Source organism: Trachypithecus francoisi, unplaced genomic scaffold (genome assembly GCF_009764315.1).
Source record: "Trachypithecus francoisi isolate TF-2019V2 unplaced genomic scaffold, Tfra_2.0 Lachesis_group3, whole genome shotgun sequence".
Lineage (NCBI taxonomy): Eukaryota > Metazoa > Chordata > Mammalia > Primates > Cercopithecidae > Trachypithecus > Trachypithecus francoisi.
In genome coordinates, this window is record NW_022681468.1 from 138,739,883 (window position 1) to 138,766,008 (window position 26,126).

The 26,126-nt window shown below is 45.7% G+C and overlaps 1 long non-coding RNA gene across 4 annotated transcripts; it reads right to left on the reverse strand.

The window, feature by feature from the left end:
• Positions 1-1,658: 1,658 nt before the first annotated feature.
• LOC117070660 lies at positions 1,659-21,299 on the reverse strand. 4 transcript variants are annotated; one of them, XR_004431998.1, is made up of 6 exons: positions 21,273-21,299; positions 16,629-16,702; positions 8,341-8,631; positions 7,514-7,699; positions 4,012-6,237; positions 1,659-2,517 (listed from the first exon to the last, which is right to left on the reverse strand). It is a non-coding gene; the product is annotated as an uncharacterized LOC117070660 (long non-coding RNA). The 4 variants fall into 4 exon arrangements; XR_004431999.1 differs by lacking the exon at positions 21,273-21,299 and adding an exon at positions 19,679-21,266; XR_004431996.1 differs by lacking the exon at positions 21,273-21,299 and adding an exon at positions 17,372-18,676.
• Between the last annotated feature and the right edge of the window lie 4,827 nt (positions 21,300-26,126).

Below are 26,126 nucleotides of genomic sequence, written 5' to 3' on the forward strand. Positions count from 1 at the left end.
AGCCGCATTCCAAGTGCTGCTTGATTGTAAAATTGGACCAAGCCTGTCGTCACACTGCCCAGTCTTTGGGTGGGGGGAGCTGAGAGATTCTGTGAATATTGTCAGAAGGGACATGTTTTTGGATAGGGGGAAAAAAAAGAAGCAAGATCCCCAGGTCCCCTGATTTTAGCCGTGACGTAGAAAAGCTCCACACAGACCCTCCTCCCTTCCGCCCTGGCACAGAGTCCTGTTGTCCTTTCACAGGCGGTGTCAGAAACCCTGTGGTGAAATTCAGCCTGTGGATTCCAGAAATTTGGAGTGTTCTTGGGGGGAAAAATCCACACACACAAAGCAACATTTGGAAATCCCTGTGGTGAGTTGGGAGGCGGGGACGGGATGCAGTGTGGGAAGGTTGGAAGGGAAAGCGCCGGTGTACATCCCTCCCTCTTCTCTCCAGGGCTCTGAGTGTCAGGGCTGAGATGAAGGTGACACCCTGGCAGAGGAGGAGGCAGGGTACTGGGGGTGGGGCATGGACATTAAGGTCTGTGCTGAGCTTTACAGTTTGCAAGCACTTTCACGTTATCTTGTGGGGGGTAGATCAGTGGCTCCATAGCCATTTTATAGGCATAGACATTGAATTTTACAGTGGTTAAATAAATTTCATAAGACCACATGGTTGAAAAAAAAAGTAGAGACACACCCAAATCCAAAAATTTTGTGCTGGAAGGTTTTCATGTCATAAAACATTTCCATCTCCGTTTATCATTGATCCCACAAGTTCTACTACTTAACTTTAATTCTTTGGAAGCTTAATTGACTTTTTCCTTCTATAGGACGTCTGCACTTAAATTCTTCAGGAAGTATTATGCCTGAGTGTGGCTACTCCGTACCTGAGAGCAGCTTCCTATAAGGAGGAGCTTCTCAGCAGGCAAGGAGAGAGAGAGCTGGAGAAAGGCCAGGCATGGCGAGCAATTGTGGGCCACCCAAGGGCCTGGACTCTCAGGGTGTGATAATATGATGGTAGGGGTTTGGGAAGAGGCCCAGAGACAGCGGCCCTGGAGGCCACTGCAAGGGAAAACAGGAAGAAGGCAGTAGGTCAAGTTCCTTCTTCAAACCAAACCAACTAAGCCCTGTCCAGGGCCCTTCCTCTGGCTCCAGCATTCATTTGGTGCGGAAGAAAACACTGAATTCCTTGGAGCCATTATTGAGGCTTGAAAGTTTGGAAGCTCTATGTTAGCAGCATTTTAGGGACAGTTCAGCCAGAAGTGGATGTGTTCCCTACAGACATAAAATTCTAGAAACTGCATTGTTTCCTAATGGGATCACTGGTTATGGACTCATGGAGCTGAAAAAGTCTCCACAGTGGGAGAGAAACTGAGAGGTGCTGAATCCAGCTGGTGAGACCCAGCACAGTAGGGGCTGGCTCAATGCCACCAGTGAGTTAGTGTCCCCCAAGGTTGTTACAGTCAAATGCACTTGCAAAATCGTAATGGGGAAGCAGGGGGTGGGGGTGATGCAAGGATAGAGAGCATTTTGTCAAGCATCAGATTATGACAAGGGCTTTTCCTAAAAATTAAGAATGTGATGACTGAAAGGGGCCTAGGATATATTTTATATATTTGGAGGTGGTACCAGTATTTGAGTATTTCTAGTTTGCTTTTATTATGTGGATGATGAACAGTAACAACAGCAGCATCAGCAACAAACTCTTACATAAAATTTATCTCTAAATGCCAAAGCAGTTTGTTTCTCTAAATATAGCATACAAAAAGAGAGAGGCATTTACATAAAGTGACTCGCTATTGTCACTTGTGCTTCCCAATCAGGTAAGGGTTGCACAGTTTAGGCGAAAGCCTCCACTGGTTGCTTGTTCTCTGCTCAGCTCTTGGGCACAGACACCTGCCCTGCCTTGTGATGAGGACGCCTTCCTCTGACAAAGGCAGAGATCTCCATACTCACTGAAAGCTCCTTTCCACGTACAGGGAGGCAGGAAGGGGTGCACAGGTTTCCACTCAGCCTATTTCAAGCCCAGCCTAAACAGCCCCTTTGCCTGTGGAACCAGGTCTGACCCCTGGCCCGTGGCGAGAAGGCCACACCAGATGCAGATGTGAGACAGGAGCTGTAGCTCCATCTTCTCTTGCAGAAGGGGATGAGTGTGGTGCTCCCTGGCTTAGCAGCTGCTCTCAGGAATTTTATTTATCATGTTCTTTTTCCTAAACAGCATTTCTCTCCATTTAGTTCACAGGATGTTGATGGGTTTCTCTTCCTTTTGGGGCCCCTCCCTGTCGATGAGAGTCCAGGCCTTCCCCCTTCCCAGGATAGTCCAGCCTGCCTGGATATTCTTTCATGGGCCTCTGGGGCCAGAGGATGAGTCCCTAGTGCTGTCCATCTGCTCTGTGAATGTCTGTTCAGTTCAGTACACGTTCACTGAAGAGCCACCCTGGGAGGATCCAGATTAGGCCTGGATAATATAGCAATGGAAATGTTTGATACCTGACTTCATGGAGCCTGTAGACCAATGAGGGACACAAGTGGGACCTTAAAAATCACCGACAAGACAGAGAGAGATATGATCAAGTTAGAAGGTCTTTTCTTAAAGAACCCAGAGATAATCTACCCCTAGATATGCAGACAAAATTGGAGCCAAAGGGGGTGGATGAACTGGTTTGAGGACTCTAAGGATGGCACAAGTGATTTCAAATCGAAAGATGGGGAAGGAGCTCCTGGAGAAGGTGGCAACTGGGCAGGGCATCATGAGGGAAATTGGATTGTGGCAGAGGGAGAAGGGTGAGCAGAGGCTGGGAAGGAAAGTGTGGTGGGCTCCCCCCGCCAACAGTAGGCAGTCATGGGGGGTCTAGGGGCATGGTGGGTAGATGGGGAAAGGTGCTCACAGGGTCCATCAGCGATGATTGTGAAGAGCCTGAATTCCATGTGCAATGGAGAGGCACTGGTGGGTCACAGATGACTTCTATGGGGGGCTTGGCCAGCAGTGTGCAGGGTGGTTGGGAAGAACAGGTCTAGTTCAAAGGCTATAGCTTGGATGTGGGCAAGAGACAGCAAGGCCCTGGAGTAAGCTGGCTGGAGTAGGGAGACAGGAATGGGTTGAAGGGACAGGGAGGAGAGAACCCACCCATTGGGTTCCAGCTGCACTGTACAGGCCATGAGCCACAGGTGGCTCTCGAGCACTGGAGTGTGGCTGGTCTGAATTGAGATGTGCTCTAAGGATAAGACACACACTAGGTTTTGAAGGCTTGATGTGAAGAATGTACAATTCTCAATCATTTTTAAAATATTGATCACATGATGAAATAATTTCATTTAGAATATACTGGGTTGAATGAAATATATTATTAAGATTAATTTCACCTGTTTCTCTTTTTAATCTGTGTGTTACACAATTTAAGATTACTTACATGGCTCACATTCTATCTCCATTGGACAGCACTGGGTTAGAGGGGAAGATAATAAGGCAAAGTTTTGGGGACAGGAGGAATAGGGCTGAGAGGAGGACCTGAGAAGCAGGGTTAAGGAAAGAGGAGAGATGATGCAGATTTGGTATCTTCCCAGATTGAGGCAGCTTTTGGGCCTCTTGGGGCCACAAGGAGCTTCAGAAATTGCCGGTGTCTTTACATGGAGCACGTGGAATGTCCCTCTGGCCTCCCCAGTCACCTGGCACCTAACCATGTGCTGTTTTTTGTTTTTTGTGTTTTTTTTTGAGACAGAGTCTCACTCTGTCACCCAGGCTGGAGTGCAGTGGCACGATCTCGGCTCACTGCAATCTCTGCCTCCCAGGTTCACGCCATTCTACTGCCTCAGTCTCCTGAGCAGCTGGGACTACAGGCACCTGCCACCACGCCTGGCTAATTTTTTGTATTTTTAGTAGAGACGGGGTTTCACTGTGTTAGCCAGGATGGTCTCGATCTCTTAACCTTGTGATTCACCCGCCTCAGCCTCCCAAAGTGCTGGTGTGATTACAAGTGTGAGCCACCGCACCCAGCCCCATGTGCTGTTTTGTGCTTGACTATTGCTTACCTGTGTCTCTGAGTCTTTGCCTCAGCCAGATGAAAAGCCTTCTCAGGGCAATGCCATTGTATCCTGTCTGTTCTATCCAGTGCTTACTTCACCCAGGCCTGGGGGTAGCAGGAGCTCCCTGGAACTTGGCAAACATCCTTATATTGGGAGGAGCTTGGCTGGTTTTCCTTGATCTCCCTCTTCCCAGTGTGTGGCTCTTGACAACTGATTGGACCCCAGATTTAAGGTAAGACTGTATGATGTGATGCTCACAGTATGCACATGATGCAGCTGTGAGCAGGGATGGGAGCCGAGGATGGTGCCTGGGCACAGAGGGGAAGAGCATTGGATGGGGAGATCTGAGTTGGAAGGTCAGCTCCTCAAGGGTCTACTCATTGGAGTCTCCACATCTGTGAAAGGAGGGGATGATATCTACCTCCTAGTGTTGTAGGAACTAAGAGTTAATATATGTTAACAAAGGATGGCTGGCATTCAAGTGTTGCTCTGTAACCCACAAAAGGTGTTCACATCCATGAGCTCATCTGAACTTCACAGTAGGGCAGGCATTATTATAATTTCCATTGACAGACAAGAAACCTGAGGTTCAGAGAATACAAATGACCTGATAGAGATCACCTGACTATTAAGGTAGAGCTGGGTCTGGAGCCCAGCCTGACTTCTGCCACTGTCTTTTGTTGTCCACTTAAAAGAGCAGCTTGCACACGTGCGGGGTTACATAGGGTTCAAAGGCCTGTCATGCCCATTAACTGCTTATTCTTCCTAGAAGGATGCATAAGCCCAAAGTTTTGCTATATATGAAGACATGATTTTCATGAGATTCCTGCGGCCAGTGAAGAAGCAAGCCTTCAGTAATCATGTGGATCCAATGGTTTAACTGTCACCTATGGGTGACAGGTGATGGGTTATGAGGATTACATAACAGCTATTTGTAAGAATGTCTACAAAGTACAGTGACAGGTTCTGGTCAGATATTTTCATCGTGCTACAGTGCATGAAAGTGTAAGAATTTCATCATGCTACAGTGCATCTGTATCTCACAGGATCTGCTTATATCTTCAGAAAACTTTGTCGTAAATTTAAATTACTTAAAGTGTCTGATCTTCAGATACTTCAGTGCATTTGAGAATGGGAATGTTGATTATAGATGGATGGAAAATAGATGAATATTCCATTAATAACTATTAAAATCTGCTAAAGCTTAGGCCAAGCTGAATATATTTAGTTATAATAAAATTGGGTGAACACATTCCAACTTCAGCCTGATTAAGGGAAAGGGTGTAGGGGTGAGACACTTAGGCGGAGACTGAAAAGGAATGGTGAGAGTTTGGCCAATGGGAAGGGAGGCTGTGCCAGACAGGAATCATGTGGGCTGATGACAACTGAGGGCAAAGTACTTGTCCCCTCATAGTTGTGCAATGAATGCAGAGGGGCTGAGGTTCATCTGTCGCCTTCAGCTCTGCAGGCTACATCTCAGGGTGTTTCCTGTGAAAGTTCCAGAAGAAAGCTGTATGGTCAGCTTGGGGAAATATGTGGTTCATGCTGGAACGCTGGACATACCACATTATTGGAAAGATGCACATTGAATGACTGACAAAATGAAACTCAACTTTCCAAATGCTGGTAATGAGAGAAGATTCTGTTCTAATGACCAGTTGTTTCCTGAAAGAATGTCAGCTTGATTCATAATTAATGCATTCTAACCATGACAGCCACAGTCAGGACACAAAAAACAAAGTGTCCTTGATCCCAGGAACCAGCCCTCTGGAATCTGTGAACTCTAGAAACTAGATTGGGAAAACTCTGACACCCCTGCCCCATGACCAACCAAGACTAAAGAGTCCCAGGAAGATTGAGGTCACAGAAGGCGGGGGCCTGCCCCCTCTCCAGGAGATCCCTGACCCATGTGGGGTCATGGGCGGGGCATGAGTGATGTGATTGCTGGAGGGGAAACTGGCTCCTGGCTCCAGGTAGAACGTGACCAGCTGGAACCTGACAGGAGGTCCCTGGCACTGGTCAGCCCATCAAATCAGGTAAGTTCTTGGAGTCTGAGTAGGGACAGGAGACTGTTCTATGCTTTGGCAGGGATCAGGAAGATGTTAGAATGTGGTTGATGGAACTTGTCTTTGGAGTTGAACAAACATGGCTTTGCATCTCCACTTTGCTATCAACTGAGTGGCTTTGAGTAGGTGGCTTCATTTCTTAGATCCTCAGTTTCTGCATCTTCACCTGTAAAATAAATATATTTTTAATTTTTTTAGACTGCTGAGGGCAGTAAATTAGACTACGTACATAAAGCACCCAGCACTGTGCTAGACACATTGATACTTATTCCATAGTGGGATAGCACCACAGCTGTGATAGCCTTGTGAGGGAAGCTACACAGGAAGCCTATGGAGTGCGCTCTGAGTTAAGGATAGGTCCAGATCCTAGACTTGTAGCAACCCCCAAAACCCCCTCTTGAACCTGTGGGGTGTGATGGGGGTGGGGAGATATAGTCCTGTTCTCTGGCTGTGTCAAAGTGTGACACCTTTATTCCTACTCTGTCTGCCCCAGATTCTCTCAAAGAGTACAAAATTGAAGGACAGCACTGGACCAAGGGTCAGGAGAATTGAGATGGGCTCTGCCACTCCCTGGCTGGGTGACCTTGGACAAGTCCTTCAACCTATTGAGGTCTGGGCTTCTTCATTTGTACATTGGAACAAGATTATCTGCTCTGTCACAGGATGAACTCCAGCCTCATTAGCCTGGCATTCAAGAACCTTCCATCATATTCCCTCACCACATCTCCCATGAGTCCTCTTCATGCCCACATGGTTCTGCCATATCAAACTCTTCTGGGCACTTCTTTCACCCCTAGACAGAATGTTCTTGCATTCTGTGTAGGGATGAATGCTCTTGCCCAAGTCTCTGTGTATCTAAAGCCCATATACATTTGCATCCCCTGCAGCATCTAGCACAGGGGCTTGCATAAAGCAGATCATTGTTTTCTCAGTTAGGATTAGGTTTGAGACAAGAAAACAAACACAATAGTTATTTAGCAAGTTAGAAGTGATTTTTCTCTTGCCAGGTTCGGTGGCTCATGCCTGTAATCCAGCACTTTGGGAGGCTGAGGCGGGCGGATCATGAGGTCAGGAGATCGAGACCATCCTGGCTAACATGGTGAAGCCCCATCTCTACTAAAAATAAAAAAAATAAAAAAATTAGCTGGGCGTGGTGGCGGGCACCTGTAGTACCAGCTACTCAGGAGGCTGAGGCAGGAGAATGTCATGAACCCAGGAGGCAGAGCTTGCAGTGAGCTGAGATCGCACCACTGCACTCCAGCCTGGGCGACAGAGTGAGACTCTGTCTCAAAAAAAAAAAAAAAGAAAGAAAAGAAAAAGTGATTTTTCTCTTATGCCAAAGGATCCTAAAAGGAGGATAGCCCAGGACTGGGAAGGTAGCTCCTTGTGTTGGGGACCCATACTCCCTCTGTCTTGCCACACCAGCACTCTTGGCACCTTACCCCATAGTCCCATATGGCTGCCTGGGTTCCAGACATCTTATTCTCATTCAGCCAGCAGAGGATGAAGAGGGCAAAGCATGTATTCTCTTCCTTGAGGGAGGCTTCCTAAATGCTGCACATGACACTTCTGCTTATAACTCTTCAGCTACAATTTAGTCACATGGTCATATCTAGCTGCAAGAGAGGCTGGGGAATATAGTTTTTAATTACACATATTGCCCTTCCTTCCTTCTTTCTTTTTCTTTTTCTTTGAGATAGGGGTCTCCCTATGTTGCCCAGGCTACTCTCCAACTCCTGGGCTCAAGCAATGCACCCACTTTGGCCTTCCAAAGAGTTGGGATTACAGGGGTGAGCCACCATGCCTGGCCATATTGCCATTTCTAATAAGATTGATAGGGGAGGCTGGGAGAACAGATATTGGCAACCCATACAGTTGCCTCTGCCAGTTACTGAAAGAATCAAAAATATAAAAACTCACTAAGAAGTTTAAAGTCTTATCTAATACATGAGATTATTATTACAAAAACACTTCACTCATTTTAGGTAAGTTAATTGTCCTGACTTTTAGGTTGAAAACAGCCCAATTTTTCTTGACCTCTAGTGGAAATATGGTGACATATTTTTTCTTTTTTCTTTTTGTAGAGGCAGGGTTTCGCTATGTTGCCCAGGCTCTTCTTGAACGCTTGGCTCAAGCAATTCTCCTTAGACTCCCAAAGTGCTGGGATTACAGACATGAGCCACCATGCCCAGCCAACATATTTTTTTCATAGAATAATAACTCAGAGTTGTAAGTGAAGATAAATTATTGGTCCTTCCCCTTGCCTTACCACATTTTGCTACTGAGGAAACTGAACTCCAGTGAGGCTAAGTGATGTGCCCATGATGGCACAGCAGAATGGCAAAGGAACCAGAACTGGAACTTGAGTTCCTGGACTCCATCAGGGCTGTTTCCTCGATGAGCAGCCCATTCGGGTTCTGCTGTCACTCGGAGGCCTTGAATTCCATGCATCTCCTAACCCTGCATGAGGGCCCTGCTCTGCCAGCACCCCTGGAGGCAGATCCAGGTCACCGTGTTGTCAGCCATATTCCTGCCAGTATGTAGTTCAAAAACTTTCCATCTGAAGAGAGGGAAACATGAAGAAATAGAGGAGCATGCTATTAAAGTAACAAGGCTTTTTTGCTAAGAGCAAACAATCACTTCCTTTCCTTGTTACCCAGAATCTGCAGGGCCCTGAATTAGGCACTGAAGGGAGATCCAGGGAAGCATGAGGAGTGGTCACTGCCCTTGAGGGCCTGGATGTGTAGGTTCATTCTACTTTTCATCCATTTATTCAAGAATTATTTCTTGAGCCTCTACTAGCAGCAGACACTGAGCCTGGCACTGGGTTTAGAGCAAGAACCATGTAACTGGGTATACAACAGTAAACTGTGCAGATATGGTTCTTGCTCTATCTAAAATTGCTTGTAGTCTAGTGAGGGACAGAGGCAAGTAAACAGGCAGCTACAAAATGGAATGAAGATTGCAGTGATGGGAAGATTGCAGTGATGGAATGAAGATTGCAGTGATGCAATTACAAAATACAATGAAGATTGCAGTGATTACTTTGGGTGTAGACTGGGGTGGGGTGGCAAGTCCGAGTGGGTGAGATATCATTACAGTGGAGACCTGAAGACTGAGTATGTGTAAGCTAAGCATGCACCAAGAGGGGTGTGGCAGGTGGGAAGGAAGTGTATTCCCCGTGGAGAGAATGTGCAGGAGCATGAATAATCTTCTGACCAGACTGTGGTAGACCTGGGTGATGGTGGTGGTAAAGGTGGAGAATGTTGAGAAACACCAGAAAGGTAGGCAGGGGCCCATAAGTGAAGAACTTTGAAAGCCTGTTGGAGAGTTTCTGTGTTATCTCAAGGCCAGTGAGATAAAGGACTTGAAGCAGCAGATTTGTATGTTAGAGTCCTCTGGCTTCAGGATATAGAGTAGATGAAAGCAAGTAGGACTGGATTCAGAGAGGTCAATTAGGAGCTGTTGCTGGGATGGTGGCTTGAACCAGGAAACAGCCCAGAGAGGTGCAGAGAGGTTGAGGAATTTGAGACTACTATAAGAGCTACAACCAACAGGTTTGGTGACTGGGTTGGAAGTAGGAAATGAGGAAAATGGAGGAAACCAACATTTATGAAGAAACAAAGACAGAGGGTAACAAACAAAAACAATAGCCTTTCTCCAGGAAGAAAATGGTGGCATGACCATGTATTTTGAGCAAGGAAAAATCGCTGTGGGCTACAGAGGTTTTGAAGGACTTTCTAGAAGAGTTAGAATTGGAGCTGGGTCTCAGATATGGGTAGGATTTTGGTGCGTAGAGAGGACATTCCAGGCTAAACAATGATGCAAGTTAGAGTTCTAAGGCAGAACAGTGTGTGATTTGTTTAGCATGATTTGGTCATGGTTTTCTTGGGAGACTCCCAAAGAGCTGATTCTCCAGGGGGTGCTACTAAAACTCTTATTGAAAGGAGGGATTACAGAGATGAATTTCATCACTCTCCCAGAATGGCACAGAGCTCTTCATGGACCCCCAGGCCACCTGTGTAGGAACCTTAAGGGGTCAGTGGATCACTAAACAGCCCAGCCTGCCTGAGACCCTCACAGACACTGGCTTCTACCACAACAAAGACAAAAAGTCCCCCTTTCCCAAAATCAATATTTTCATTCTCATAGGCCTCCTGCTGTGGTCCAGTCCCCATATTAAGAGCTGCCGTCCCAGGGTGTTGCTTCACTACCTCTAGGTTCCAGCAGAGTCCTGCCTCACAGGCCGCACTGGTGAATGAGGCCTGCAAACCCATCAGGGAGACTACGTGAATCCCAGGCCGTGGAAGACATGGGTTTGGCACTCCTTCTGCTCCTTCCTGGCTGTGTGACTCTAGAATAATTATTCAACCTCTCAAAACCGAGACTCAGAGAAGTTGGGTATTCTAGGGTCACACAGCCAGAAGAAGCAGAGGGAGTACCCAAACCTAAGTCTGTCTGACAGCAAAGCCTGTTCTCTCCATCTCTCCAGATTCCTAAGCCAGGTGAGGGTTGAACCTCCTTTCTTGAATCAAGGTTCCAATTCCTAGGTAGGAAAGCACAGTGAGTCAGGGAAATATTTATACTGAGACCACACACCCCAGCCCTTTCCCAACCTGCTCTTGTGTGATCCTTTTGAAGTTTTTCATTTGTTTGTTTTGAGATAGAGTCTCACTCTGTCGCCCAGGCTGGAGTGCAGTGGTAGGATCTCAGCTCACTGCAGCCTCTGCCTCCTGGGTTCAAGTGATTCTCCTGCCTCAGTCTCCTGAGTAACTGGGATTATAGGTGCCCGCCACCATGCCCAGCTAATTTTTGTATTTTTAGTAGAGACAGGATTTCACCATGTTGGCCAGGCTGGTCTTGAACTCCTGACCTCAAATGATCACCCTGCCTCAGCCTCCCAAAGTGCTGGGATTACAGGCGTGAGCCACTGTGCCTGGCCTTGAGTTTTTTATAGACGGGAAAACTGAGGTCCAAACGTGAGCAAGAGCTCCGCATGCTATCTATTTTCTCAGCCCCTTCTGCAGGCTCCATGCCATAAGAACATGGCTTCCAAGGTTCAGGCCTATGGCCCTAGTTTAGGTGGTGCCTCCACTCTGCTCCCCCCAACCCCAGCCTCCTATTTGAAGGCCAAGACTACTCAGCTTTGATTCAGGTTAAATGAGTCATCAAGGGTAAAACAAAGAAGAGAATAAAACAAAGAAGAGAAGGCCTATTCCCTTGTGGATGAAATGAACCCACCCACCTTTTGACATCTTTTTGTTCTGGAATGATGACAGCATGCAATGACTCAGAATCATCACACTCACAGAGACTACTTTGTATTTTTTCTTGAAAATGAAGAGACAATATGCCAAAAAATGAGCTGAAAATGGCTCATGAAGGGAGGGGAGAATGACCTCCAGCACACCAGGGCAGAGTGGGGGCCACATGAAGGTGCAAGAGTGGGAGGGAACCGCAACGCCTTGGCAGAGAGGAGAGCAAGTGGGGGCCAAGCTGCAAAGCTCTTCAAGGCCAATCAATGGTGAAACCTGAAGGAGTCCCATCCATCCCCAAGTCTGCTTGAGTTAAAGCCCTGCACCCTCACAAGCAACTGGAGGGAGGGGAGGAAAGATATTTTCAAAAGAGCCATCGTATGTGGGGTGTGGGAATGAAAAACTTGCTGTGTCTAACACCAGAGAGCCTCTCCAAGCCAAGCCATCTGCCTCAGGGCAAAGGAGGGAATGGAAGCGGGACAGAAGAGTCTTGGAGCCAGCTCTCAGCACCGTACTTCTGTCTGGGGAAATGAGCTGAGAAGATCTGAATCTTCTCCAGCCTGTTCTGCAAATGTGGGACAATTGGCCCCTGGCCCAATGACTGGTGCGCACAGCGTGGCTCGGGCATTATCCAGGACTCTGGTTCTTGGTGATGGGAAAGAGGACAAATTTGGAAGCCAGACAAGCTAGGGCTGGATGGTCTGGAGGAAAACGTCCACTTCTCTCAGACTGTTTCTTCTGAGGAAACAGATGATCGCAACCTCAGAGGCTGGGAGGATGAAATGATGTAATGCATGGGAGCTGCTCTGTAAACTGTAAAATGTTATGCAAACGGTGCTTGTTAACGTGTTTACACATGTGGGTGAGTTAACGTAGTCTGACAGACTGGGTGCCAAACTCAGAGTCCAAGGCAATAGGGGCATTATATTCTGTGTCTTAGCATCTGGAAAACATGATGAAATTGGAAATGCATTTATTGAAAATGAAAAGTTTTCTACAGAGCTTCCTGTCCTTTCCAATGCATTCCAGGCTTCCCACGGTGCTTGCAGGGCTCCGCTGGAAGCTGCTGGGAAAGCTGACTTCCATTCCGGTTGCTATGAAACTCCATTTTTGGTTCTGTTTTGTAACCATCTTCATTTCAGTCACTTGCACCATTATAAGGATTGAAAGACTCTTGGCAGAAAAGTAGTTTTTTGTTTCATAGCATCAGGGTTTGATATATCATTTTTGAACAGAAAAAGTTCACATAGGAGTTGATAAAGGGTGGCATTTTAGAGCTGAAGGGACTTAGAAGACTGTCTAGTTCAACCCCGAGATTTTTTTCAGGTGAGGAATTGAGGCCCAGGCAGAAGGACTGGTTTTCTCCAGCTCTCACACACGTCAGTGAGCCAGGGTTAAAATCCCCAGAGGTCTGACTCCTATTCATGTGCCCCTTCCCTTACCTCAGGGTCAAAAGCTCAGATGCTTTCAGAGTCCAGATAAGTGAGGAGGAGGGCATTGGTGAGTAGGAAGGTAGGGAGTTGTGGGATGTTCAGTTCTGTTTACTTTTATCCTGTTAAAGGTTTAAGGAGCTGCTTGAATCTTAAATTTATGTCAGTCGTCAAATCTGGGAAGTTTTCAGCCATTGTTTTTTCAAATATTTTTTTCTGTAACAGTCTCTTTCTCCTTACCTTTAAGGATTCCAGTGACATGAACATTAGACCATTTGATATTGTACCACAGATCCCTGAAGATTTATTCATTATTTTCCAAACACTTTTCTATCTTTCAGATTGGATCATTTCTGTTGATCTATCTTCTAGTCTACTGACACTACCTCTGTCATTTGCATTCTGCTATTGGGCTCATCTCATCCAGTGAATTTCAGATATTGTGATTCTCAGTTCTAATATTGCCATTTGGTTCTTCTTTTATATAGTTTCTATTGCTTGACTGAGAATTTCTATGTTTCCATTCATTGCAAGAGCATTCACCTTTATGTCACATAGGATGATTATAATAGATGCTTTGGAGTTTTTTTTTTTTTTTTTCTTTTTCTAATTCCAATATTGTCTTATCTTTTCCCTTGAGAACTGATCATGTTTTCCTGGTCCTTATCACGTTGGGTAGTTTTAAATTGTATCCTGGAGATTTCATATAGTACATTATGAGACACTGGGTCCTGTTAAAATCATAAAGCATGTTGAGTTTTGTTTTGTTTTAGCAGGCAATCAACCTCGTTAAGTTCAATAGCAAGTTCTGTCTCATTACTCCTGTAGGCAGTGGTCTCAACATCAGCTCAGTTTTCAAAGCCTTTGTTAAGCTGCTTGTGTTCCACACGTGCACGTCTTGCGGGTGTGCTCAGGACTTGTGTTGGCTCCTACATGGAGTCCCTTTCTCCTGCTCTTTCCTCTGCAAGATTTCCTTCTTGCAGGAAAAGGACCAGTTCCTTTTCCTGGTCCTCTAGCTAGAAGGATAGATTTCTCTCAGAGCTGGATCCGCTTATGATACCACAAACTTTCATTCAACTTGGCCAGACCTTAGAGCAAAGTGCAAGAGGAAAAAAGTGAGGACTCCCCCGACACTCTTGACATTAACGGGGACCCCTTTTCTGAATTTCTCTAACCAGAGGGACAGGTTTTCTCTTGAGATTTTAGTGCTCAAGCTACTGCCAAGGTGGTGGCAGTGCAGTTTGGGAGCTGCATCTGACTGTGGGGCTGAGCTGAGAGAGAAAAAAAGACAAAGATTTTCCCCACACTTTCTGTCTAGCAGGGGCCCCTTTTCCAGATTATCTATCCAGAAAGATGGGCCATTTCTTGGGACTGTTGCTGTCTATGACTGCTGGGAGGTCTCATGATTCAGCTTACCCTTGGGTCAAAGCCAGGAGAAAACAAATTCCAGGAAATTCACCATATTGGTCATTCAGCAAATTTTGACTTCTTTTTGCAATCTAGCTGCTTTTAGAGGACTTTTCAGAGACCTCGGTTCTTTTTTTTATTTTTATTTTGTTAAGAGTGTTTGGTTGTAATCATGAAGGAGATAGTGTGCAATGCATGCCTTCCATTTGGTTGGAACTAGAAGTTGAGCAACACACTTGGAATTCATCTTTTTTGGTTAGTGCTTCCCCAGGACTTTCATGGACAGAATCCGAAAATAGAACCTGTATTTGGGAATCCTATATTCCCTGGCCTGGTGGTGGCAGGTCCCAGGAGTCTATGGCTCCAAGTTTTCTACCTGATTTGGGTAGACACGTGAAACAATGCTCATTCAACAAAGATGTAGTGGGTGATCACCGTATGCTATATCCTGGAGACACAAAAATGACTAAGACATAGTGCCCACCCTTAAGGAACTCATGGGCCAGTGGAATAAAGGGATTTGCAGTAAAAATTTAGGATCCAAGCTTGACAGCTTCTTTCCCAAGATATCTTGTGGGTCCCAGAACCACAACACATTGTCAGAGAGCAATTTCTAGCCTGATTCTGGAGCTTTGCCTTTCTAAAAACTTCTATCATTGCTTCTCTCCTCTGAGGGGAACCAATAGCAAAGCACTGTATATTAAAAAACAGTATATAAAATGCTCCTTTTGTTTTGTGAACTCTACAAATGCCTAGAATACCTGTTTGTAACAGTCTTCTTGCCTACTAAACATAGACTTAGAGAACACAGTCTGGTTTAGGGCTCCAGAACTCAAAAGGTAAGTGAAGACAGTGGAGAGTGTTCAGTTAACACCTTTAGTAGATTGAATCTGATATTTAAAAATAAAGAGTGGGGGAGATGGGGGCCATCTGCCAAGGAGATGATCCTTCATAAAGCAGATTAACCATATCTTTGTCTTAGTTCAAATCACTATAACAAATTACCATAGACTGAGTAGCTTAACCAACAAACATTTCTCATAGTTCTGGAGGCTAGAAATCTGAGATCAGGGTGCTAGCAGAGACAGGTTCTGGTGAGGGTCTCTGCCAACTTTTGCTGTATTCTCACCTGAGAGAAAGAGAGCTAAAAAGCCGTCTGGTACCTCTTCTTACAGAGGCACCAATCCAATTCATGTGGGCTCCACCCTCATGACCTAATAACCTCAAAAGGCCCCACCACCTAATACCATCACACTGGGGGTTTGATTTCAATATGTGAATTGTGGGGGAACACACTCAGTTCATAAAACTCCCCCAGCCCACCTCTGCTGCCTTTTCTCTTTGAAAGCACTTACCTTCTCTTTCTGCATTGATGTAATGCCAGAGCATTGGATCTGGGAAAGGAGGTAAAGGTGGGAGGGAAGAATCGGGGTTCAGCCATTTAGGTAGCCACAAGTAGGTGCCATGCACCAACAAGGGTACCCTGTGCATGAGTTATCTTACCACCCTTACAGCAATCCAGCAGGTCTGTGTGATAAGTGTTGTGTTTCCTGTGTGGTATACGAGGAGACCGAGACTCAGAAGTGTTGTGATTTTTCTCAAGGTATTAGCTGGCAAATTGTAGACTAGAATCCAGGTCTCCTGAGTGTGGGTTCTGTTTATCTAGTTTACGTACTGCACCAGCCTCTAAGACTTTGGGGTCTGAATATATACCTCTTCATACCACTAGAGCCCCAGCAGTCTTCTAAGTGACATGTGAGCCATACTGGGGAGGAGTGTGGGGAAAGGAGACCTCACCACCGACAGCAGAGTCTGGGGGCTCACAAGAGAGGAAGATGCCCACTTGGAAGCCAGATTCCAGATTCTTTAGACCTATATCTCCCTGGAGTATAATTCAATCAAGTGCTTATTCCCCTCTTTAAAAAAAGCTAAAATGGTGCAGAAACTAATTATGAAACAAAGGAAGAAAAAACAAGGGAAGGCAGGGATTATTTCCCAGGACATTTTCCTCTGACCAGCAGGGTAAGTTGGGTACAGAGGACAGACTGGGTAGGGATCAGAGGCAGCCCAGGGGAGAAGAGTCATCCCTTCTACTCTCCCACCTGTCCTCATTGCTGGCTGTGACCCAGACGAGAGCTGGGGGCATTGACATGGGAGGTTTCTCTCCTTCCTGAGTGGTCAGTGAGGGGCAGCTTCTCCTCCTACTCCAGGAGGGTTGGGGGAACCTGCATGTTGCATCTCAGAGCATCCAGGGCTTCTTCTTGCCAGTCTCCTACCTTCCTTTTCTGGCTCCTTTCCTCCTACCTCCTCATGCTGTCTTTCTCATTTAATAGCATGGAGAAAGGAAATGAAACTTGATGGAGCCTGACTGTGCCAGGCACTGTTCCAAGAATTTTGTGTTCGTTTGTTTCTAGAAAAAAGAGGGCTTGGTATACTGTAGATGCTCAATAAATGTTAGCTCTTACCCTTTAGTGTTTCCATGTCCTTCATTTTACTGATCTCCAGGCACAAGACAGCAGTTGATGGCTCAGTTTCACAACTGCTGCAGAGAGGAGGCAAGAACAATGTCAAGTGGTTGGGTGGGGGAAGATGAGACTGGCATTAGGGCTAATCACACAGATTTCTCAGGGTGCTCCTCTTTTGAGGCCCTATTTCCATGAGAAGGAAATTGAGGCAAACCCAGAAGCTGACAGCTTAGCTGGGAACCAAAGATGAAGATATATGGGAGCCCATGGAATCTCAGGGCTCGAGCAGCACCTTTTGGCACCCACCTGCACCCAAAGAGCATCTTTAAAAGTTGTCTCATACTTGTTCCAGGCAGCTCTTTCACACCATTACCTTGCTCTGTGCCAGACATGACTAATTTTTTAAATCTCTGACACTCTCAATTAGTCATGAGCTAATTCTGTAAGAATGTTAGAGTAAGCACACCAAAATTATATTCTTCTGCAAAAAGAAAGAAGATTGCCTGAGACCACTTGTCCCCGCTCAAAGAAGCAAGGTCCCAGCCCAAACCTTTGAAGCTTTGTGACATCAATAGATTTTCTAGAGTGGCATCATGTCCTTTTGATTTTTCTGTATATTGTATTTTGAATGCCACCTTCTCCTCTCCTTTCCATGGCCACTGCCCTGGCTGGGTCCTCATCAGTGCCATAAACTCTCACCAGGTTCCCTGCCACCAATCCAAACAAAACCAAACACTACTAACCATGGATCCTCATGGCACATTTGCTTTTGTTGGCTCCAAAAGACTTCAGTGGCTTCCATTGCAGATTGGAAAGGTCTAGACTCAGCGATCAAAACTTCCACCATTGATTGCTTTTCCAAACATCTCCCCTACTTCCTGTTGCGAATACCACCTGGTTTACTTATTATCTCTGGTTTACTATTATCTGGTTTCTTATTATTGGTGCATCAATATGTCTAGACCCTTCTGATCTTCCCAGCTTTACCCGTGCCTTTTGAGTTCTCTTCATTTCTCACCACTGATGGACAGTCATCCTTCCTTCCACGAAGGGCTTAAGTCTGGTTGCCTGGACTCTAGATAATTTCCCTCCCTCCTTAGCAATTCCACCTTTGATTGTCTGGACTCCTCATGCCAGGTACAATTATCCTGTATTGTTAATTGTCTTTCTATGTCTGTAATTTGCTTCTGTGTTGTAGACATCATCATGGCACACTGCCATGCTTTTCTCACAGAATAGGTACTTAATATTCTATTATTCAATTTGCTAGAACTTTGCAATTTCATAAAGATAACTTTGTCATTAAAAATGTCTCCAGTGGGGATTTAGGGCCCTTGAGATGGTGCAAGAAAAGGAGATAAAGGGTTTTTTAAAAGCTATTTGTTCTTCCTGTGCAAATTATATAACTTCCAATTATTTCCAACGTTAAAGAAATAGTCCCTCTGAAACCTTTTAAACTGTTCAAACATTAAAATGATTCACCAGTTTTTTTTTAAACTGCTGTGACCCTTCCAAAAATGTAAAAAGGAAGAAAGAAAACCCAAATATTGGCTCTTTTGGAGGAAAAATAAACTGTGCTTTTATTTCTCCAATATTCTGAAAGAACTGGGAATGCACCACAAAATGGCAGTGCTTGTGTGCACCTGAGTGTGTACACCTCACCTCTGTCTTGATTCCACTCTCCTTACCAAGCTTTCCTTGGGTAGTAGTCACGGAGCCACAGCCGGCATCAGTCACCTGAGCACTTCTCTTGTAAAGGAGACTTTGGTTTTAATCCTTGCCAGGCGGATTCAAGTGCTGCTCTCCTAAAGAGGAGAGCAGGTTTTCTTTGCTTGACTGTATTTCAACACCTTTGGCGGAATGACTCCAGCCAGCCACGATGCTTTTTTGCTTCCCAGCTTCTCTTAGCACCCTAGATGTAGCATCCTTTCAGTCCTCAACATTTATTTCCCTCTTTACTCACTGTATTAGTTTTCTGTTGCTATGTCATTACCAAAGCTTATTAATCTAAAGCAATACAAGGTGGATCGCAGTGGCTCATGCTTGTAATCCCAGCACTTTGGGAGGCCAAGGTGGGCAGATCACCTGAGGTCAGGAGTTTGAGACCAGCCTGGCCAACCTAGTGAAACCCCGTCTCTACTAAAAATACAAAAATTAGCCCAGTATGGTGATGCACGCCTGTAGTCCCAGCTACTTGGGAGGCTGAGGCAGGAGAATTGCTTGAACCCAGGAGGCAGAGGTTGCAGTGAGCCGAGATCTCACCATCCCACTTCATCCTGGACGACAGAGCAAGACTCCATCTCAAAACAAACAAACAAAAACACACACGCAAATTTATTATCTCATGGTACCAGCTGGCTCCTCTGCTCAGGGTCTCACTAGGCCCAAAGCCCTTTTCGTCCTGTGTCCCTATCTGTCACTGCCATCATCCCACATCCCTGTCTCTGTGGCACCTTATGCTTCACAGCTCAAGGTCATATTATCTGCATTTGGTTTTGAGACAATCATAACCTTATGACCACTTTCTCCATTCTTCTCTGCTAGCTGAGTTTCTCCAAGGCCTAAGACATAGGCCATGCCCTCACAATTCTATACTCAGGCACTTTCCAAAATCACACATTCCTTAATGCAGTGAAGAATTGATGCTCATGAGTGACATCCTACATTGAAAAGAAGAGACGCGGCCGGTGCAATGGATCACGCCTGTGATCCCCGCACTTTGGCAGGCCGAGGTGGGCGAATCACTTGATGTCAGGAGTTTGAGACTAGCCTGGCCAATATGGTGAAACCCCGTCTCTACTAAAAATACAAAAATTAGCCGGACGTGGTGGCAGGTGCCTGTAATCCCAGCTGCTCAGGTGGCTGAGGCAGGAGAATTGCTTGAACCTGGGAGGTGGAGGTTGCAGTGACCCGAGATCGCGCCACTGCACTCCAGCCTGAGTGACAAGAGTGAAACCCTGTCTCAAAAAAAAAAAAAGAAAGGAAGAGACACAGTTACTTGGGGGATGAAAGGCAAATGTTCTATTTAGAAATGCATTTCTGAAGCTCACCTTGTAGAGTTTCTTGTCATGCATCTTTTAAAAAACTAAATTAAAAACCTTGAATATTAGACTGAGGATTTTCTCTTGAAAGAGACAAGAGACATGGTCAAGTCACTGGGAATTTCATGCTTTGGAGGATTTTATCAGAAGACTTTCTAAGAATAACTTCAATAAACTCCAGTAATCTGCAACCTACTTTTCTTTCTTTAAAACAAACAAAGTTAGCTATGGAATTAATATTTGGGAAATGCAGAAAGCTTAAAGGAAATAAACATTTCCCGTGATCTTAACATCCACTGAAAACCTTGGTTAACTTGACATGGGAGTGAGCTTGGGTTGGAAAAAAATAGGGAGAGAGCTTTATCTCTGGAAAGCATTGCGGGCTCCCTTCCACACTCACTTATTATCTTAGTGACACTGTAGGGAGAAGCACAAGCTATGTAAAGAGGACTTAATTTGGCAAGATCTACTGACTAGCTAGGGACTAAAAAGAGATGAGTGTGGTGGAAGCAATGGTTTCCACAACACCTCCAAGATAAGGGGTACCACTTGTGCAAATTTAGCACCAGGGAGTGGGGCCAGGCCAGAACTTCAACTCAACATTTGTCAAGCCCTCAGTACACCTTCCAACCCAGAAAAACAATAAAAATGTTAATTTTTGAAATCACTAGCAAAATACTAAATACAATGTCAATATTTTAAACCAAATTGCCCTGAGAGCACAGTTATTTCTAATGACTTCCTCCTGCCTGATCCTCCGTTTTTCTCCCTGGTCTTATCTTTCTGAACTTTTTTGCTGCAATTGGTGAGCATGGAAAGGCTGAAACCACTATTATCACCACTGTTACTGCCCTCCCCTCTGCATCTGAACACTCTGCTGCATCCTGCACCTTGCCTCTTCCTTTATACTTGTTGCTTTGGATGAGGTCCCATGTATCATCCTCAGCCTGGGATTTTCAGGCTCCTAGAAGACATTTCCTTTTACTGACACATGGACACGTGCAATTGCAGCCAAAGGTGAATTGGTTGTCAGGTGTCCCCTCAGCTTGGCTCCTCTCTGCCCTCTCACTGCCTCCTGCCATCTAATCAGCTCTACTTATCTGCCCCTTAGAGGGACCATCTCTTCAGTTATTAGCTATTCTTGTGTATACCTGCTGTTTTCACTTCCTTGTATTTGCTCAGACATTTTTTTCCACCAAGAAGGCAGATGCCTCAAAACCCAGATGGACACTGCCTTTCAGAAGATCTGCCTAAAAAAAAACCCACCTACATCTACTTGGCATCTCCAAGCACTCGTGTAGTTTAGGCTCGGCTATGTATATTTTCACATTTTACGTTGTTTTCATTCTTGACTTTATAGTGATGACAATACTACTTACTACTTATTTAAGGACTAGCACGTGCCAGGACATCTCTCTCTCTCTTTTTTTTTTTTATAGGCAGAAGGAAAGGAAAAGCAGTTCAGAGTACTAAGGGGCTATGATTGGAAGGGTGTCAAGAACCAGCTCTCTCACTCTCAAAAGGCCTCCCTGGCCCAGCCTGTCCTGCCTAAATTCTCTTATCAGAGTGCAGGTCACTGGGGAGTGACGATTCTCACCCTCACCTGTTTCACCCCTCCACACCTGCCCACCCCATCTCCACTGTTCAGTGCAAAGGTTCCTGGGAACAGCAACATTCTAAACTGTTAACAGCTGAAGCCTTCCAAAGGATTCTGTCCCCCAGTGACAGTTGGCTGAAGACCGTGAAAGAGAGAGGTCCTTCAGGGTTGGGAGTGAGACCAAGAGGGAAGGGAAATTACCAGCCTTAGGAAGAAGCAGACTCCCGGGCTGAGCTCCTCACAGCCTACTCCTCCCCAAACCATGCCTGCGAACCTCCTTGAGGGTTTATGGGGCATTGCACTGCAAGGGACCCAGAGATGAATCAGACATGGATCCTGCCCTTGAGGATCTACCTGCAAAAAGTGCCAAGTACAATTTCAACCCAGGGCAATTTCAAGGGTTGTGGGACTTCAGAAGAGAGAAAGATACGGGCTGGACATCAAAGAAGGCCTGCTAGAGGAGGTCATATTTGAGCTGGACCTCGAAAGATGGCAGGGGACTTTCCACAGGCAGAGCCTGGAGGTGGTGCTAGTTACAGAGCAGACACCTTGAGTCTGAGGATCTGTGAGGGCGGTGGAGAGGGGGAAAGCCGGAGAAGGGTAAAAGGCCGAGGAGACCCTGACCACCTTCTCTAGTAAGAGGACACCAAGGATCACGCGTTGCCTGCTTTAACATCTTGCCTACCATTGCCCTGATGAAAATAGGCCGCTGTTTTGCATTATCTACAAGTTGAGAATTCAGACTTGGATTTGACAAGTGCCCTCTGAGGGCAGTTAAACCAACTCTCAGCCCCATGATTCTATGAGTCTGTGATTCCCAGGTGGAGCCAATGACACACCTTTGGGACTAGGCAAGTCCTCTTGGTCAGCGAATTCCCTTAGGGGAATAATGCTCCTTCACAGGAGAATAGCAGATGGAGAAACCCCCAAAAGTGAATATGTCCAGGACTGCTCAATTGAATTTGCAATAGTTCCAGATTATTGACTAGCTCATGTCTGTCAGCAGAGTCAGAATAGACACATACTTTGAAGAGTATGAGGGCAGGTAGAGGTGAAGAAAAAGACCGAAGGTGGCATTAGATGGCAAGAACATGACAATGAGATACTTGATGAGAACCTCCTAAAAATGATCAAGAAGGGGTAACTGGGTGATAAAGGGGGAGGTTAAGAAGCCTATACTTTATTGTACCCAGTTTTTTTTTTCCCCCACTGTTGCTATTTTAGAATTGCAGCTCTACATTTTGTGGAGGTTGCAGAAGGAATCTTGTGAATTTTTTTTCTCTGACAGGAAAATAATTACCAAAATCTTAACTTTTATAATATTTGTGCAAATTTCAAGAATAAGTTTTGTTTTATCTTTGGTGGCACCACATGCTTTGGACTTTTGTTTTTAAATCCCAGCATAACCAGTGTTTTCCCAGGATACTAATCATTCCCAGTGGGCTGAATTTCGCCAGCAATAAACCTAGCCTTGCAAAGACAAAGAAACCAGTGATATTTGATAAAATAGAAGCTGACAGATAAATCAGGTCTAGTCAATCAAAGGATGAAGAGCAGAAGACTCAGGCCAGAGAGAGCACTAGCATGTGTTGGATGGCCAGAAAAAGAAGGGAAGGAAGGCATGCAGGGGGTCAGCCTAAAATAGGGGTCAGTATGCAGGGCTTTGGCCTCCAATCCTAAGACCCCTTGGGAGGGGAAGAGCATTCATTTTCTACTTTTTATGTACCTGCCTTGGCGGAAGAAGCCTTGGTCTTGGAGGTGTAGCCCCTGCATCCAAAATGAGATGAAGCCTGCCTCTGGTCAAGTCAGGACCAGAAAGGCTAAGTTGATCTAACTTGGAAAGGAAGCTTTGTGCTATCTCAGTTTTATGCTCAATGTCTGCCTTTGAGGGGCAGGAACAGCCATAGAGGAGAACAAAGAATCTCAGGATATCAGAGAGGGGAGGCAACATAGCCAAGTCCAGTATGAGAAACCTGCCTTCTGGGGATTTCTTCATATAGCTGTTCTTTCACAGCTGGTCTCTCCAGCTTCTGTCTGCCCCCAGTAGGTTGCCTCAAAGGCCCTTTTCCTATGATCATTCCAAGCCCCAGCGAAATACCTCTTTAATGCTCAATGTGGCAGTCCCCTTTGGATCTGACTTCCCTTCTGACAGTTTCCCCACCACCCTGTGAACTGGTTCCATTGTCTTCCCTGGAAAGGTAATTCCCTTTCTTAGCCTCCTATTCACTTCTGTTCACCTCTTTTTCCTTCCTGCTGTTTCTCCAAAAACTCTTTACTGGCCTTCAATAATATTGGTGTCCAAATTCAGTTTGGGGCCTACCACTGTTTTAAGTCTCTGTGGGCACAGTTTTCTTTGAGGAATGTCCTCATAACCACATATTTTTAAACTAAATAGTTTGCATGAATAGGGATCCCCAAGCATTTGATACAATAAGAAAGGCATAGAATGGGGGTGTAATTTGAGGGCAAGCATGTTCACTGTAGGAGGCAAAGGCAGCAGGAGCTGCTGGTTCCCAGTATAGGGTTGGAGGAGGAGCTGCTGGTGGTACTGCTCACATGCTGCATTCAGGCTGCTGGCACAGGGGGTTCTGGAGCTCCAGGCCTGGCAGGCGTGGTGGGAGGAGCAGGCCTTTTGTGGTCTTCTTTTTGAAATTCTCGGCCTTGACAACTGATTGGGGAACAAGGGGTCAGTTTCACTCAATTCTCCTACAGGTGACTCAAATCTCTATCACACCCAATCATCTGCCCCAGAGATGATCTCTCCTACGAAAGCCATTGAAATGCACCAAAGTGATTCGTTGAGAGTCTTATCTCTCAGTGAGAAGCTCACAGGCTACGTGCGGCCCTCTTGTTAGTTGTAGCTTAGGTCATAAGCATAGAACCCAGTAAACTGTGTAGAAAAATGTTGAAAGACTCCACAGAGCCTAGACGAGAAATTGAGATCATGGGTTTGCCTTCTCTTTTAAAGACTCCTTAGGAGTCACTTCCTCCTCAAAACCCTTTTAATGGATTTCTATGAAGAAAATCATCTAAATAAGAGTTTTACTCAAACTGGGGTCAGTACTTCCTGGTGGCTCAGGGCTCCGAGGGGAGCTGATAGACACGCTGCAGAAGCATACTGACAATGGTTTGGTCCTGCCTACCGCTTGCCATTTCACTCTTCCTTGTTGCTCAGATTGGCTGTGCATTCTCTTGCTTTCAAACAAATGTAACTGCATGAATGATAGTACTCCCATCCCCATTTCTGCCCAGCGAAATCCTACCTCTCCTCCTGGCTCAGCTCAAATGTCACCTCCTCTGTAGAACCTTCAAATGAGTCTCCAGTGGGAGGTCAATGTTCCCTCCTCTGGACTCAACAACCATTTGGTTGGGTGCTCCCCTACACTCTAAAAATGAGGGTGTTAGCAAAGGTCTTATCTCCCCTGCTGGGCTGTCAACAAGTGAGTAGAAGATTGCTGAGTGTCGAAGCTAGGATAAGCCAGAAAGGTGGCACTTGTTTTTTCAGACGCCATTAAATTCCTGTAAAGGAACTTCTCACTGAGGGTGCTCATTCTATGTGGGCGGAACTGCATGAAAACACTCCTCATGGCCTTTTCTTTGCAAAGGCACAGTTAGGTCTGCAAATGCAGAATTTGAGCAGCTGTGGCAAAGCAGCCCTGATCACATGACCCATCTTTTCCATTCTCTAGCTGTCCTGACCAAAGGCCACAGTGGAAACAGTTCTAAGAGCCACAAGAGCTGTGGAGGCAGAAGTAGAGGAGGAAAGACAAATGTCAAAATTCTTGGATGATCCTGGGTAGCAACTGGCCAATGGGGGACGAGAATGGGTAACAGAGCCTTTCACCTTTGAGGTCAGCAGCATGTCTGGATTCAGGGCCAGAAGGCCAAAACATCTGTCAGCTGGGCAGCAGCTCCTGTGAACGAATCGCCTTTGTCTTGTTGGAGGCGGGGATGAGTATGAGTTTATTTGCTCAACAGAAAGCCATATAAACCAGGGATCAGATGGAAGCCCTGGTGGTGGCAAGAAGCCCAGCAGCCCTTCAGACAGAAGATGCCCATCAACAATGGAGAGGAGTACACAGGACCTCCAAAGGAAGGGTCCTCTGTCTTGGCGGAAGGCCCCTCACCTCTTTGTGAAGCCCTCTGGGGCAGAAAAAGGCCTTGCCGGTTCCAGCAAACCTTCGTGGAGAACAGGGGTGGCAGATAGGGAGGGTGCCTGGTCCCAGCCACTCCTCTCCCAACTTCCCACTAGCCATGTGGGCAAACTCACATTAGCAATGAGCTCAGGCCTCCTTTGCTCATTCAAGGAAAAGCAGTGATCCCACTATCCCAGGGGTGATTCTTTGCCCCAGACGCAGCTCTTTTCTAACTTCCTTCAGCCCTGCTGGCTTCTCCTCAGCAGTAGCTAATGTGGGATGATGATCAGCAGCCGTTGAGCTATTTTTAAGTCAACAAACTACCAATGCTAAGAGTTCCTGAGAAAGCCAGGGAATTTGGAGCCTCAGAAGCAAATGCTAAACATGATTGATGGGCATAGAAGGGAGTGTTCTGGACTGCTGTTCAAAAAAGGAATCCCTTGAATTTAATCCTAAAAATGGCCAAGCTGGAAGAGTCCTTAGAAACCATCTAGTCTGCTTTCTCCCTCCCTAGAAAATTTCTACAGATGAGAAAGTGAAGTGGATGATGGTTTAGGGCTGAGGCACTTAGCTGATCTGGAGCTGGAAGCCAGCTCTTCCTGATTCCTGTGTGAATATTCTTTCCATAAAGATCAGTAGAATGTTTTTGGATTTCTTTGTTTCAATGAGCTTCAATTATCACACTTTATTTTTTGTAGCATGGGCTCCATAAAACTAAATTATT